Source organism: Manacus candei, unplaced genomic scaffold, assembly GCF_025592945.1.
Source record: "Manacus candei isolate 608988 ecotype Guabito, Panama unplaced genomic scaffold, ASM2559294v1 h1tg000072l, whole genome shotgun sequence".
Classification (NCBI taxonomy): Eukaryota; Metazoa; Chordata; class Aves; order Passeriformes; family Pipridae; genus Manacus; species Manacus candei.
Genome location: NW_026138120.1, coordinates 992,328 through 1,007,632, shown reverse-complemented (window position 1 = coordinate 1,007,632; position 15,305 = coordinate 992,328). Strand labels below are relative to the sequence as shown.

At 42.8% G+C, this 15,305-nt stretch overlaps 1 long non-coding RNA gene across 1 annotated transcript; it reads left to right on the top strand.

Annotated features, from left to right (window-relative positions):
• Positions 1-6,264: 6,264 nt before the first annotated feature.
• On the top strand, positions 6,265-7,301 carry LOC127480355 (uncharacterized). Its single transcript, XR_007907843.1, has 3 exons — positions 6,265-6,326; positions 6,581-6,669; positions 6,766-7,301. It is a non-coding gene; the product is annotated as an uncharacterized LOC127480355 (long non-coding RNA).
• Positions 7,302-15,305: the final 8,004 nt, after the last annotated feature.

Here is a 15,305-nt window from a genome sequence, read left to right as displayed (position 1 = left end):
CGAGTGCTTCTGCTGCTTCTTGGTGTATGCGCACAAGTATAGAATTCTCCAGGAGCTCTGTTGTTTCCACAGTCTGACAGGCTTTTGAAAATGTAATTTGATACTTGTGAAGTTTGTAGGCCACAAGTTTAGAGTTCTGTGGCGGGTTTCACTTTTGGTAAGGGTTGGAGTCTCTGTCCTGTGCTTAGACTGAAGGCCAGCTTTGATCCTGTGCAATGAGATATAAACTGAAAGTGCTTGTTTATTTTTTATAGGTGATTAAATACTCATGACAATTTTATTTTTCCAGTTTTGCTTTTTTGTATGTCTTCGGTATCAAACCAGCTCTTGGGCCTCTCTTAGCTACAAACATTGTCTAAATCAACTTAAGCCCAGAACAGAAAGGTAAAGCTTGGTCCATTCATTAAAGTGCACAGTATTGTAAATATAGACACATCACAAAGAGCGATAAAGTTTTAGGCTGAATAAAATACTGACTGTAAACTAGGTATTGCTTAATATGTCAAGATTCCAACCTGTCTCTTTTGCAGTGGAGACAGTATTTCTTAGATCTGCCTTTTGATACCGGAACAGAGAACGTCTCTGGTGCTAAGAGAGCTGCATTCTGATTTACTCTACATGGTTAGGTGGTAGAAATAACCACATTTGGATGGCATTTGTGATCATAAATTAATTTATTTTGGGCTACTTTTTGTGAAATTACAGTGACCTTTCAGCATGAAGTCAACTTGCACAGAAACACTGAGAGAATAATTACACTTCCTGGTAAATTAGATGGATGGCTGTCCTAGCTTCCACAGATTCTGTACCACATCCATTGGGTAGTGATGGGCAAAAAGGTCAGTAGAAGGCCCAAAAATTAGCTGTGTCTTCCTGGAACTTCAACTTGAGATGTGGAATGATTTTATTTTTTATGCTGGGCTGAAATGTGTCAAGATTTTCCCTTCAATTGAGAAAATTCACTTACTACATCCAGTTCTTACAGGAGGGTGGTAGCCTGAAGAAGAGATGTTTTGGCAGTGTGTTCTTCGAACCAGAGAGAACAGCTCAAGGCAGCAATTCTTTCATGATGTGTTTGTTTGGCCCAAACAAGAAAAAATTAAAAAGGAATCTTCTGTTAAAAAGTGCTATCTGCTCTAGGGAAGGGAGATCTTTTTTACTTTTCCTGTGAAGAAGCACTAGTTTTCTTGAGAGCAGCTCCTGTGATGGTGTTGGACAGGCAGTGAAGTTCCTCAGAGCACATTCAGTGAATGAGGTCTCCCCCTGAGCATGGAGGGGTTATTGCAGAGAGGGGGCTGATCTTTCTGTTTTGTGTGTTTAGGGCTTAAGGTGGTGCCAGTATAGCTAGCATGTCCATTCCTTTGGGACTTTTATTGTCTATTTGATCAGCCTCGTCTAATGGAAGGTGTCTCTGCCAATATCTTTAAGGTCCCTTCCAACCCAAACCGTTCTACGATTTTATTTATTTTTTTTTTTAATAAAGCAACAGCTTCAAGACTGGTGGTGCTGTATTGGGTGTTGTTAAACTGTTTGGGACCCTTGCCATTCATTGATGGGGGAAGGTAATAGCAGGTGACAGGGCAGCACTAATGCTGCATCCTTTGCCAGCTTTCAAAACTTATAGCATATGGTAGTTCAGTGAGACTTGAACTTTAAAATAAGGGGAGAAATACTATCCCCTTCAAAGTTCATTGAAAACTACTAATGAAAGTGTACCTAAGAGGGCATGGTATCTATCAGACTAGCGAAGGAATTTGAAACAGATAGTAGTGACTTCAAGGGATGCTCTGAGTATGGATGGCTCATTCCAGGTATTTGAGAAGTCAGATTGCCTTAGTGTCTTTTCACGCTGGAAGTGTCTTATGCTCTGTTAAACAGTGCTTTGGGTTTGAAGGGACATTGCGGTATTCATGTGGAGCAGAAAGGCTAATTATCTTTTACTAAAATATTTTAAAAAGGCAAAACATTGAGGAAAAACTTCTGTGGGGAGGTGGGTTGTTTGCTTGGGAAATCCAGGTTAGAGAGAGGTTATGTGATTTCCGTCTTTCCTACTTGATTTTTGAACCTGTCATGCAAGTTCAACAAATTGCAAGTAGTCTATGTTTCATAAGATTGTAGTGGAAAGAAGTCCTCTGAGACAGGAGTCCTAGTGGGAGGCTGTAAGTTGAGTTGACCCCACCAAGGGTCTGCCTGAAACAGGGACACTAAGCTATAGCTGAAGGAGGGCAGAGGAAGGGAAGAGGAAACATCAGGAATTTTACTAGTGATATCTATTAAGACGTGGAGGAATCCAATAATCTGTTTCCAAGCCATCTACTTGGCTTTGCTTGCAGCACTGATTATTTCTCAGTCTGAACAGGCATGTTTTGGATGTAATTAAAAGAGCTGTCTGTTTTCTAGGCAAGACAAAATTAATACCACAGTTAAACTGCAGAGAAATGGGGATGTACAGTACCAGCCCGGTATTAAGTGCTGTTGAAAATAGTTGACTGTAAGCTTTTATTAGGCTGGATTTCGCTTTTGTGTCAGCCACCCAGATTAGCTAATGACTTAGTTTTTGGTGCAAGGTGAGGGCCAGGCAAGGGCACTATTTCTGTCCTCCTTAAGAGTGGAATGTGTAAAAACATTGTGTGATTTAGTGTGTTCTTTAAATAAGCAAGTAGTAAACTCCCTTCCACATAGCTAAAAGAAGTGCTCATTACTTGGCAACACCAGCTATGTTGAAAAGTAGAGACTCACTAATCAACAGGGAGTGTAATTGTTTCCTTGCATTGTCTCTGCGAGGCAGCTGTGTGCTGCTGGGCGAGGAACACCGGCCTGCTGCCTGCAGAAGGCACAGATGCTGATGCAGGGAGGCAGTTGGCTCCTTCTTTGCAGCAGAAGGTCATGGGATTTCGCTGGTGATTTTGTGTGGGTCTTAGAATGAAGTAATTAGTGATGGAGAAGAGTTATAGCTCTACTTTCTCACTTATCTCTGTCCTTGTAATGCAGCGGTTGTTCACCAGCCTTGACCCAATAGAGGAAAGTGAGTGCCTGTAAAGACTTCCAGACAGCTAATGAATTAAAAAGCTAGACTCTAAAAATAGAGCCTGATTCCTATTCTATTATCTACTCACTCTCCAAGATGGGAAAAACATCGTAATTTTTGCCCTGAACATCTTTTTTTGCAGCACACAGAGGTCTAGTTCTGAGAGTATCAAGCCAAAATACCAAGAGTGATGGAAACACAGCATCAGCCAGAAAGAAAGCAATTTGGATTTCAGTTGAACTCTCTTTTCTGAGGCTTTGAGCAAGCACCAGCTTTTTGATCCAATGCTTTTTAAGTAATTGCTTGAAATGTAAAGCTGTATGAAAGGATGGAGAGCTTGAGGGTCGTTCACGTGTCAAGGTTCTGAATCAGCTTCAATTTAATAATTATACGCAGAGTGTTTAGGTTGCAAAGTCTCATTCCCCCTACAGTTAGGAAGTGTCTGAGCTGCGCTGCTTACACAATCTTTAATTCAGTGGCTATCCTGCTCTTACCTAGTGTGTCCCTGGCAAAGTCAGGGCTGGAACCCAGTTCTTCTGGGCCCCTTGTCACTGCCTGAAATTTAAGAGAGCATGCTTTTCTTCAGTATCAAATGATGTTCAATGATATAATTAAAGGCTCTTATGTAATGAAGATGATATTTAATCTCATTGAATACTGTCATCTCTCCATCATTCAGGGAAATGGAGACCTGGGGTATCCTGAAGATCAGGGAGCTCAGTGGGAGTAGATGAGTGATTAAATTAAGCCTGGCTCTGATAAGATCAATGCTGGCTGAGATTGCTCTCTCAGATGGCAGGTAGCCCCCTTCCAAGCCTGCTTCCTGCATTGCCTTCCTGGTGTCAGGCTTTAGAAGAACACTTGCTAGTTAATACGCTGGGCCCTGGCTGACTCCATAGGGGTTTTGCAGCCTATGTTCCTGCAAAGAGCAGTGGAAGAATACCTCTGAACCCAAGCTGGCTGTCCATGTGCAAGCTGAGGAGTTCCCTTGGAAACATAAGAATAGAGAGGCACATTGAAGGGAGGACAGGGAAAGAAAAGCTGGAGAACAAAGAAGAGGACAAGTAAAGTGGCTTTCAGTGGGGCTTGTTAGCACTCTGGTGCTACCTGGTGCTGTAGAGGAGGCTACAGATGGCCAGCGTCATGCAGGGTTCACCAGCCAGGTCTGTGTGGTGCAGTCCCTGCAGTATAAACCTGGTGGCACCCAAAGGTCCTCAGCACAGAACTAGCTCCACATGCCTCTGTCTCTGGAGTCAATCTGCTACCCCAACCCAGATAGCAGCTGCACTTCACCAGACCCAGAGCAGGAGGATGGTTCCCATTTGGTGCTGTGAAAGACACTGCATCCAACACCGTCTCCCAGGCCTCGTCAGCAGACTGTGTCAGTAGTCAGAGCAGCAGGCAGAAACCAAGACCTTGTTAACTCTGCATCGTGTTCACACGTGTAACTAAATGAGTTGTCATCCCCAGAGAGCTCATACGCCGAGCAGAGGAAGTAGCTCATTAGTCCAGTGTTCACTCATTCATTTATTCATACAGTTTTCTTCCAGCATTGTTTTTCTGTGACTAACAAGCAATTATTTGAACCCTTTCCTTGTATGAGAATCATGGCCCTTCAACTCATCTGCTGTTACAATCCACCTGCCTCTCTCATGGGTTTCATGATTAGGAGATGAGTTTAGATAGCAAGTTATGCAACCTTTATAAATAATGTGTTTTGAGCTTTGCATTTTCAGTTCTTTCAGAGTCATATAAAAAAAATGATGATTTATAAAGTTGCTTTCTCATGTTTGACTATTTGGAAAGTGATTTTGTCAATGCACGGTTAAAGAAAGTCATAGTAAACTTTTTAAGCAAAACAGAAAATTTTGTATTATTTTCACTTTGCAAGTTACTGTTGTGGGTGTTGATGGAGAACATCTGCTTAAGATCCTTTTTACAGAAGAAGGTGGACGTGAAAGGAACATTCTTGATTTTTTTTTTTAATAGATTTATAGAAAATACTTGATTCAATGGGTTCTGTTGAATCTGCAGAATTTAGTCCCCAAACTTAATTTAGGTAGTTTTATTTCTGATAGATGCCTGGTTGTCTATGCTTAAGAGGCAGAGACAAAAAACCTGTATGAGCTGATAGTAAGATACTAAGTTTTTCATGTTAACTCTAATGATTTGTACTGGGAAGGTGATTGTTGTCCCAGACTGCAATTTTAAAGCATTAGTTATACCGTATCAGTGGGAAACAGAAAATGAGTTGATTACTATAAGTTACACTGAAACCCCAGTTCTTAGATTTATAATTTATATTGTCAAGAAGGAAAAAAGAAAGGAAAATAACCCACTGTGAACAATTGAATCAGTGTTCTGACTCCTGAGGCTAAATAAAAAACTCAAGTATAGTTATTATTTTCATTGGCTAGTTTAATAAAAAATACAAGAATTATAAAACTGTGTGAAACATATGGCATACATGAATTCTATTTTCTCTAGTGATGGGTCCATCTATCTAGAACCAAAAACTTCGAAATCCCTTTCTAACAAACAATCTCACCTTCTAGAAGGTGAGATTCAGGCAACATTCTGAAATTTTAATCTATTTTAAGAAAAAATAATTTTAAAATAAGGAAAGAAGATATTTGTTTTAAGCATGAATAATTATTTTAGCCAAATTATGTCTGTGTGGAAATGAACTACAGAGCTGAAACTTGATTGGTTTTGCAGTTTTTGCAAATTGTCCTAAAATCTTATTAACTGCATTACAGTTTGAATATTGAATTGTATGTTACTTTCATAAGAACTTTGTAATATATATAATATATATAATATATATAATATATATAATATATATTATATATATATATTATAATAATGCTTTGTAATAGCATTAAAGGCTGAAGCAATTTTGTCCTATGCAGAGGAGTGAGACAGAGTACCAGGAAAGCAACTACCTTCCATCTTTGTCCACTTTGGCCCAGCCTGAAGTGGTAATCCTAGACCAACTCTTTCAGCATCTACCAGCCAACACAAGCTGACCCATCTCATTTCTTCTGGGTTTATATACAGCCCTGTGTAACAGGCTACTGCTTGCTGCTGACTCGGTTCTTCTTGTTGTTGTTCAATAGGAGTGAGATTGCCAAAGTTGTAGTTGTTTAGGTTTGTAAAAAATGAGCTGCTCAGTTCTGTGTGCCAACACAAAGTTGCCAACTCTGTTGTCACAAGAGCTGATTCCGACTGTCTGTCAAGCACAGTGGGGAGGAGCAGAGGTGGGAGAGCAGTAGGTCCTGAGCTGGCCAGCTCTGAGGTGGGAGACTTCCTAATTCAAAGACAGACCTAGTGTAATGTGTCCTGCTGGGATCTGTGACCTGGCACCAGATTAAGACTTGGCATTGCCTCAAAGGGAAATAAAAAAAAGAAAAAAGTGTAAGCTAATGAAGCCCCTGGCTCTGGTGACAAGAGCAGGGATATGGCATTTGACAGCTCCTGGCCTCCCAACGAGCAAATAGTCGTGCAGGGCCAGCCCAGAGGTCTAAGGGGCATGGTGTCCACTTTTGACAGGGACCAGCAATGGGTGTTTGGAGAAAGGCTGGTGAGCACAAAGCATGTCCAACACCACGTGCAGCATCTCCAGTTCTCTGAAGGGCAGGGTAAGGATTTCCTCATGCTGTGGTTGCCCTCGTGCCAGCAGCCACCCAGGACAGCTGCAAGCTGTGACATCCAGTACTGGATGGGATCTCCCACAGGTCTTCTGGTTTGGCAGGTGCACAGGCTGGATCCTTATGCAGGATGGCATCTGAAGGTAGATAAAGAGAAAATTATTGCCTTGACTCATGGGTGCCTCCTGTAATTTGAAATGGGAAGTTGAAATACAACCTGTTTTGATGCTCTGCTCCTGGAAGCTCACTGAACCAGAGACTTTCCAGATGACTCACAGCAAGATGGTTGTTTGCTGAGAACTGCTGTATCAAGGATTTGGCAGGATTATATAACAAGCAGTTGTCCTTCACCCCTGATAACATGTCTTCTCTGCAAGACTGATGCTTACAATTGACCAGTTTTGAGGAAGAGCAGTAAAACAACATGGCAAGTGCCTGGAGACATCTTCAGGATGCAGCTGAGCTCCTGCCTGGAACAGATCTATTATTTGTTTCTAGGCATTGCACTGCAGTTGTTCAGGAAAAGATAATAAAATTTCACTATTACCCTCATAATGCCACCCATTCCTTTGCAGTGGTCCTGTTTAAGTTGTGCTTGGCATGGTGTACCTCAGTCTATTTAGCAGAGGCACTAAAACTAGATTTGGAGAATATACCTGTTTCTTTGCTAAGGTTCGGAGAGTGATCTTTTTGGGAGCTGGAGCAAGGCTGGCTTATTCTGAGTGCTTGAATTTCACCGTGTCTCTTTACATGGTAAAAATTGCTAGTGTATGTAGGTGAAGGTTAAGAAGATCCTTTCTAGCCTGCGTTGTCCCAGTTCAGGGAAAAAAATAACAAACAACTCCACACAAAAACCCTCCATGAAACAAAAATGAACATAAACCAACCAATCAACCAACCCAAAAAAAAACCCAAAACAAAACAAACCAAACAAACAAACAAAACAAAACCCCAAAACCCCAGAAGAAACAGGAATGATCCTTTTTGTTACTGTCTGATATCAACTTTTGCAGAAGATAATTGATTTTGTCAGGGAATTCCAAGAGTATTTTCAGTCCTTGGAACTGTGTTTGAGACTAATTAACTCTACCCCAGCCAAAACCAGCACAAGACCCCAGCTGGGAAATGCATTTATTTGCTGATGTTCATGTAACAAGAGATGAAGTGACCATGATGATTTTATTAAAACTGTAAGAGGCTCACCAGGAGGTTTTGTTGGTTTGCCCACGATCGCTAGAAGGAATGAGAGAATTGGCTTCCTTCCTTCTTGTTTGTAATGGTTTAAAGCAGAAAGGTCTTACTCTGACTTAACGAAGAGAGAGCCAGTTTTGCCACATGTGAAGCTGGTAGCTGAATCTGACTAAATGCACATCTGTCTTTATCCACGAGGTTGATAATATCCAGCTTTGTTTCCATCACATCAAATATGAATGGCCTCTTAATAGGAATATAATTGTGTCAGAAGTAATCTGGGCAAGTCACTGAGGCATAACACAGTCAGACCCAAGATTTGGTACAGCCACAGAGGTCAGTATTTCTACTGCTTGTACAAGTGCCAAAACTGCAAGTGCAGGTTAGTTTGGATACACAGCAAAGTTTGTATCCAGAGATATCCCACCAAGGTATTTCTAAGGCCCTATAAACATAATTTGGATCTCACACTGGTGTTTCAGGATTACACCCTTCTGCTTTCAATAGAGTTATTCCAGATTTATCTGGAATCTGAATTATTTTAAGAAGCATTGTGTACTTGCAAAATAGTTCGAATACCTCAGGTTTGTTTCTAGTAAGCTTTCACTCTTGCTACTAATGCCTTGCATAGGATTTTATGAGAGAAACTCCATTTGTTTTAACCGTTAAGTTTTTATAGCTGGAAGCAATTTTCTTTAGTGTAACATTTCAGGAGCCCTTTATGGCTAGCGATATTTCATTGAATGCCTGAAGATTGAGACCTAGTGCATGACTTTATCATGTATAAAGCTTATTATCTGACATAATTTGGTGCATAGCAGGCTTATTTATTTAAAAGGTCACACAATCATATTTCACCCCTGGTAATGGCATTTTTATCCATTTAATAGGTTTATCCTAAAGCATATTTATTCCTAATGCATTTTATTCAGAAGCCAGTTAATAACTTTAACTGTTCAGGCTCTTAGCAGAACACAGAAACTAGCTTTTCAAAACAAGAATTTGACCAGTTGAGCCTAATCCAGCAGCACAAAAGATGCTATACAGTGTCCTGTGTGTCATCTCTTGATTCAACTCAGCACCTTGAAGCATTAGGTCTTAAGTTATCTTTGGGCCTCCAAGTTAGCCAGGGTGAGACAATGATAGGGAAAAAACCACTGTACTGTATAGAGTCTGAAGCTGCCTTGACCCTTGAACTGCCAGCTATCCTTTGGTTAGTTACAGGTAATAATTCTGGGGATCAAAATTTGTTTTGGTTTATCCCGCAGAGAATTTGTTCAGATTTCACTATTGTTGCCTTTGTTTTGCCTGTATGTGTAAAGGCAGTTCTCACTCCCTGGGCCAATGCACAGGGACCAATGGCACCTGTAATGAAAGCTGTTCATTTTCTAAAAACTTGTGCTTTAAGGGCCCAGGTGCAAGTGGTATTTGCCTTTCTTCAGGACTGAGCTGAGTTTACTCTGGAATGTTCCTTGTAAATTACACCAGTAATTGCAACAAGCTTGTGCTGCTGCAGAGGAGAGAAGCAAGGGTGACACACAAAACCTTGCAAGAGCTGGGGCTGTCATTTCTAACTATGTGTCCCCTCCATACAACCTGCAGAGTTTTCCCAAAACAAAGAGAAGATATCATTTGCATCTCTGCTCTGCCCAGGATGAGCTTTGTGTTTGTGTTACACTATATCCCCCCAAGAATTAACATAGCTTATTAAGAGAAAAAGCAAGCTGGGTTTATGTTTTGGTGGCCTGGAGGGTTCAGAAGGGAAATGGTTGGTCTGAGCTACATGACTTCTGAAGCAATGGTTTTGATCTGGTGACAGCAGTGACACCACACCAGGGATATCCTGGCCTGCACCATGTCACACAGTGCCAGCATGATTGCTGGCAGCCTGCAGCTTAGCTAACTTCCTAGAGAGCATTGGTGCTTTCAAATAAGGCACTCTGCAGGACACCATGATAGAATTTTAAAAAGGCAGAGGAAAATCCAAAAATCCAGTCTTAGAAGGATATATATTACAGAAGACAGTCTTAGAAGGATATTTATTACAGAAGACACCAGAGGGAGAAATGCAGTTATCTCTGGAGAGGTTGGGTTGCTGGGGAAAAGGGACTGGCAGCTCTCAGAACATAAGGCAGCAGTTGTCTGGTGACTGTGCCTTCAATACAACACTGCTGATGCCTTCTCCAAGACAGGACAATGTGTCAGAAATCACCTGTAGCTAAGTCGCATGTTTTAAGACTCTCAGTGTTTTAGCAAAAGTAAAGGGTAGGTCTTTGTACATCCTTTGCACTATCCATTCTGCTTCTCTATAAAAATCACATTTGGCCCAATCAAGCAGTATATATTCTCATCTTTGTTTCATCAGCTGATGATTTTATTTCAAGATAAATAGATGACATACTGACAGATTAAGTAACTTACAGCACAGAAAGGAAAAGGTGGGCAGTGATATTGCTGTCATATAAGATAGGCTTAATTAATGTAGAATTAATGCTTTGTCTTTCTGGACTAAAGGTCCAAGTCATCACCTTCCATTAAAATCTGCAGGGGCAGCTGAAGCTAGTTGTAATACCTCACTATTGCATGAGATTATTTCCCATCATTTTGACCAGCCTAGGCAACCAATTGTATTACCAATATATGCGAATAAAAAGCACACTTGCAATAACACTAGATAAGAGAAAAAAGTGGCAGTGTTATGTGCTTCAGGCCATAAACTGACTGCTGAAGAGCTTTATCAGGAAGAGAGTTACCCTATGGGCAAGTTAGTATATAGCTGTCTAATATAAGCTTTTATATCTTCCTCCAAGGCTTTGGTACCAAGAGACAGGATGTGAGTGCAAGGGGATGGCTTGTGAGCCACATCCTCTGTTTCGGTCATACTTAGCTCTGTGACTACACCACTCCCTGTACCTAAGCTGGTTGCATTTGTGTCATGTAGGCATGCCCTTAATGGGTAGGCTTTAAATTATTCTATATTTAGCTTTTGTTTCTTCCTCAAGCATTCTGCACACATTCAGCCTATGAAGGGATGTGATGACAAGCTAAAGACCTCTGGGACCTCCTTATCAGGATTTCTCTTCAACAGAGAGAAAAATGTGCAACAATTGAAAGAGTTAGATATATATGTGAAATAGAAATGGAGAAAAAGTAGGGCAAGAGATCAGAAAACACTGTGTAGGGCTTGACCTAAGCTGACTCTAATCGATAGAAAAATTTCCACTGGCTTCCAGAGGCTAAGATTAGTTAGATGAGTTGTGGCTATTTATATCATTTAATGCATGAAAGAAGTCACAGTTATAGCTATCTTTAAAAAGACTTTTAGAGGGTAATATTTAAGGTAGTCACTGAAGATAGCAAGTGAATCTTTGCTTTAAAGAAACTGGAAAGGCAAGGATAGGTTTGTTATCAGTTGCCTCACCTAAGAGAAATGTACTTGTACGAACAAGTTCCACCCGCAACTGTGGAGCACAAACTATTCAAGACAGATAGATTACTGAGGGTTTCAGAAGGATCTTTTCAAATAGACTGACCAGAGAAAAAAAGAGTGAAAGAATTTTATACAAGGGGGAAAAAATAACTTCTGTTATATGTAAACCATTATAAGCTGTAAATGACCAGGAAAGAGAATTTGGACTTACTGTAGATCTGTGCAAATGTCAGAGCTGTTCTGAGCATCAGTCAAAAAGACAAATAAGAGGTTAGGAATTTTTTTCCTGAGGTAATAAGTTAAAAAGAAATAGAAAACATCAGGAGCTGTTGGGGCATGAAAAAATGCTGTTTCTTGGCACTCTTCAAGTAAACATTGTTTTTCTGTTCACAAAGTCTGTGTCTGGGTATCAAGCTAATATTATTGTAAATGTGCCAGGCACTGAAGAAATCCAACTCATCCAAAAGCAGACATATGTCTGCTGAGGGAAACTCCTGCATTCCTGGCTGGTGTGTGGATGTTTACCGGGATTAGGAGGGCCTCTTCATGGGGACAGAAAGGTGCAGGCATTCTGCTCCAACCTGAGGAACCACCAGCACTTCAGGCCCGAGGAAAAAGAGTCATCAGCCTCTACATACCTCTGCTGAGGTGGCCGAAGTGCATCCTATCCCACCGTCCAGCTGTCAGCCGCACTTAACATTTCAGTCAGCATTAGTTGGTGCAACACCGTTGTGCCATCTCCCACCCAGAGGTAGAGGAGTTTGTAGCACAGTGGAAGTCACTCTGCAACTTCTGAAATTTAAACATGCAGTTTGACCTGCTCCACGTGTGTGGGCTGGGAGGAAAGAGGCAGAAATATTTGTGTTCCCTCTCAGGGGTGGGAAGGGGTTTGAAGAAGCTTTCTGTCCCATCTTCTGTGCTTTTTCCCCTCTTGCTTCAATGCCTCACTTCAGTCTCTTCCCAGAACCACAAGTGTTCTGCAGAGAGCAGCACCCTCAGTAAACAGAGGCTGAAGGAGTCTAAGGACTGACCAAACACGTGGATTCCCAATTGCTCTTCCATGGATCATTCTAGTGCCTGCCCAACCTTTGGGTTGGAGAAGTGCCATGCCACTGTGAATGCCAGAAGTACACTGCCTTTCCATAATAAAAAGGATTTGTTTTGCCCTTCTTGGAAAGCTGAACAACATGGAGGGAATCACAATCCCTTGTGGGGATCAGGGAATATCCACAGAGAAATACATCTTTAAGGGAATGTTACTTGCAGCTCAGCAAGTAACACCAGAGCTTTAGCAGCCAAGCTACAGTCAAAGAGCAGCCCCTCGAGAAGAAGCCCAGGTACCATGACTTGGCCAGCACCCAGAGCCACAAGTTATTATGCCAGTTGTTTGTTTGTGTGGGTTTGGAAGAGATAGGTGGAAGGAGGCTCCAAGAAAAATTTGACCCTCACATTGCATTGGCAGAGTGGAGTCTTCTTTGAGGATACAGGGCAGAATAAAAACCTTAATGCTATCTGAGACAGTTTTCTCCTCCAAACAATGAAGTGCCTCTCATGGACTACTGTTGCAGTCCATAGCTTAGTGCTGAGCAGCAGACCTACAGCACAGGAGTGGACAGGGCCATTTCTGAGACCTCTTCCATTAGGAACGCCAGGACAGGAGTTACACTGCTTGCACCATCCTATGGCTACCCACAGCAGGCTCTACCTGCTGGACCTTCTAAGGAAACACATCTTTTGGTGTCCTCTGATGTGGACAAGGATCCTGAGTGCTAGGCTGGGTGGTGGGCCCATTAATTGTCTTTTGCCATACTCTCTCTCTAAGAGAAGTGCTTGGCTCTTTCAAACCATGTGTATGTGTGGATCCACCTCAGGGAAGGAAGCAGAAAGACTGTAGTATGGGAGCACACAGAGCAGTCCAAGGTCACTAAGGAATGGGCTGATCTGAGATAGGAGAGAGAAGCAAAATAAATGCATTCTTGAAGATGGGTGGGGGTTGGCTCCAGGGCTGCAAAGAGGCAAGAGCAGGCTGAAACTGCTGTAATGATCTTCAAGAGTCTCAGAAGCAGATGGTAGAAGATATTAGAGGCTGGAATCTCTCTGGGAGTGACAAAATCATGTCCTGACAGTAAATAAGAGAGACTGAGATTGGGAGCAATAATGTGGTGGCCTCTCCCTATAGCATCCTACAAACCTGCGTACATTGCCTTTCCTATTTGTCCTGCCAGGCAGGAGCAACAGCATTTATCTTTGCCCACAAAGGAAGTGAATGAGCAGTCCTTCCCTTTATTGGCCCCTCTCAGGAATGGAGTCCATGCACCCAAAAAACCTGGAGCTTCCCTTGAGCACCACAGCCTGCCTGCAGGCCAGGTGGACCTTTGGTCTGAGTGCCAGTGCTTCCATACTCATCTCTGAGTGCTTCCATCACCACCTGCAAAGTCTCCTGCCTTATCCAACAGCAAGAGCTCGACTTCTGTAGTTCTTTTTTAGCAGACTCAGTGAATATCTAGGGTTGGTGACCTGCTGGTTAATAAATATTACTAAAACATCTGCTTTGCTAAAATCCAAAAATAACATTAAAAATCCCAGAGACAAAGAATGCACAGAGAGGACTTGCTCTGCTTTTGTTCCTGATGTTCACCTAAGTTTCCTAACAGCATTTGATTAATTTTCTATCTTTTCCTTTGAGTTTGTAGGCCAATTTCATTTGTTGAGAAGTTTGACATGTCCCAACAGGCTAATATCAAATACATCACTGTCCACAGAAGACCAGAAGCCAGGCAGAGGAGTGAGGCAGAAACCCAGCCAGGTGCCTTGAGCATAGGAAGGGAGGATGGGACATCGTGTCCCGTACCTGGCCATGCCAGGGCAGGCAGCACTGTTTGGTATCCAGCTGAGCGGGCAGGGACAGTACAAGAGCCAGAGGGACATGTCAGGGCTTAGGAAATGTAGTTTGGAGTCGGTATGAGGAGGAAAACTGGGAATAAGAGGAGGACAAAAAGCTTTTGCTGTAGGAAATTGGAGTTGGGGGATAGAGGGTCTGGAGATAGTGGTGGACATTGTCTGTGGACCAAGAAGAAAGCTGTATGCCTCCCAACCACTGGGCCACAGACAGAAAAATGGGAAAACTCACCTGCTTACCTTATTCGAGAAGAGAGAAAGCTCACCCAAACTGACCTGTTTACCTCATTTGAGAGGAGAGGAAATTCACCCAAATTAGGAGGCAGTAAACTACATTTAGCTCCCTTTAACCTCTGCTTGTTAACCTCAGTTAACCCCACTGCCTCCCTCTCAGCCTAGAGGTCAAAACGCTCCATGAAGCCATGCATCTGTCTCTGCCTCCCAGGGGTCAAGGAGGGATAGAGCTTCATTTTGGGCTCTGCATTCCCTTAGTGGAGAGCCTTCCCCAATTTCACGTTCCCTTTATTGTTGTGGTGCATTTTCTTTGCGGGTTCCCTTTCGGGAGTGGGAGATGGGGATCCCAGCAGGGACACCCTTGCTCAGGTCCTCTAGGGGCGCATCCCTCTCCCGTTGCTGCGGCGCTGTGAACCAGAGACATCACTGCATGGTAGAAGGTATTAGAGGCTGGAATCTCTCTGGGAGTGACAAAATCATGTCCTGGCTGTAAATAGGAGAGACTAAGATTGGAAGCAATAGCGTGATGGCCTCTCCCTATGACTGCATAGGGAGAGACTATGTCTGCAGCAGTGTGTGTGCACTGCCGAAGGGGGTCTCTCCCGGATTTTCCTTTTCCCCGGCAAAGGGAAAACATGCGGCTGAAGGGGTCTCTCCTAGATATTCCTTTTCCCCGGCAACGAGAAAACACGCGGCTGACGGGGGACGGAGTGCTGACGGTTGGAACTGGGAGCTGTCAGATGCTCGTGTCGGGATGGGAGCGAGCAGCTCGCCAGCTGCGGCAATCAGAGCGGTGGCATTTCCTGCCAGTGCTCGGCGGCGGAGCGGCTGACACACACCGCCGCCCCTCGCCGTGCCCCGCGGTGGGCGAGCG